The sequence below is a fragment of the Aplysia californica genome, unplaced genomic scaffold, assembly GCF_000002075.1.
Source record: "Aplysia californica isolate F4 #8 unplaced genomic scaffold, AplCal3.0 scaffold00277, whole genome shotgun sequence".
In the NCBI taxonomy this organism is placed as follows: domain Eukaryota; kingdom Metazoa; phylum Mollusca; class Gastropoda; order Aplysiida; family Aplysiidae; genus Aplysia; species Aplysia californica.
Window position 1 is genome coordinate 719,692 of NW_004797547.1, and position 1,651 is coordinate 721,342.

The 1,651-nt window shown below is 44.5% G+C and overlaps 1 protein-coding gene across 1 annotated transcript in view; it reads left to right on the forward strand.

The window, feature by feature from the left end:
- The window catches only part of LOC101852101 (mucin-4), a gene marked incomplete in the record, with an annotated part of 90,884 nt that overhangs the window by 1,065 nt on the left and 88,168 nt on the right, over positions 1-1,651 (forward strand).

Sequence of the window (1,651 nt, forward strand, 5' to 3'; positions counted from 1 at the left end):
GGGGGGGGGGGGGGGTATTAACCCTATCCGTACACCCTGGGGTCATTTTGTACTCCCGGGGTTGTATTCTTCACATTTTAAAATACTTCTAGTTCGAAGATCTCTTTGACAGACTGCTATGCAAAGCGAACGGATCGGGTTAACGAGTAAATTTCCTCTTTGAAAAGTGGTGGCACAGAGTTCCCCACGTCGTATGGATGTGTCAGTAAAACACGACGTACGGACAGGGTGAACATGTTCTTACCCGCAGTAGAATTGTAAATGGGCTGATTTATCAATGTCACGCTAAAACTGTGCCGGAACAACATAGGGGGGACTGCTGCTTTTTGTTTCCTCATCCCTACGATCGTCATTTTCCCTCTACTTCTTTTGTATGTTTGTCACTCTCTTGTGAACTGCTATTTCCGAGGTGCCTTGATAGTCGAAGCAGACTTTGTGCTGTTGAGGCTAGAGAGGTGAGCAGAGTAAGTCTGTTTGGACTTCTTTTATGTCTTTGATTTTGGTTGTAAACTTAGTTTTGTTGATTTGTATGTCGTAGATTTAGAGAAGCCTTTGAGGGAGGAGGAAGAGGGTGAGAAGCTGATTATTAAAAGATACAAACATACAAGCTGAGAGATACGCACTGCACCAATAACAGGAACATACCACCGCCATTATCACCACCTGCACCACCACGACTTCCTCGACCACTACCACCACCAGCAACAACAACTTCACCTCCATGACCACCACCACCACCAACAACAACAAGATAAAACCACCACCAACAACAACAAGATAAAATCACCACAACAACAGCAACAACAGACCACCACCATCACCTACAACAACGCAACAGCAACAACAAACCAACAACAACAACAACACAACAGCAACATTAAACCACCACCAACAACAACAACAACGAGATAATACCACTACCACCACCAACAGGAACAGCAACATAAAACCACCTCCGGCAACAGCAACATAAAACCACCACCACCACCAACAATAACAACAGCAACATTACATAAAACCACCACCACCGACAACAACACCACAGCAACATTTAACCACCACCTCCACGACGACCACCACCAACAACAACACAACAGCCGCAACAACAACATAACGACAACGGCAACAACAACAACAACAACAACAACAACAACACACCTCAGAAAGTACAACAAAATAACGACGACTGCTGTAAGTATTAAGCTAGAAAGTAGAAGAAGAAAAAACAGAAGGATAATGACAGACACTGATGCAGCGAAAGATTTGATGCATGCCACAGGAAAACGCAAAAAACCTTCCCTCTTGCACTTTCTCTGAAGATATCCTCGCGTTTTTTTGCTTGTTTACGAGTGGTTTGTGTTTCAGCCAAAGTTAAGCCCCGTCTTCAACAGTTCCTGCGCCCCGTCTATTTCTAGATTCTAAACGTCTCAGACGAACCTGAACATCTCTAGAACGGCCAAGTAGAAAAAGTTTGCAGGACACGGTTACCTGGAATTCAGGAGTATTGAAAACACCTGGCTCTCCAGTCGTTACCTGGAGTGGTAGTCCTGCTTCTCTCTCTCTCTATCTCTATCTCTTTCTTTCTCTCTCTCTCTCTCTCTCTCTCTCTCTCTCTCTCTCTCTCTCTATCTCTTTCTCTCTCTCTCTCTCT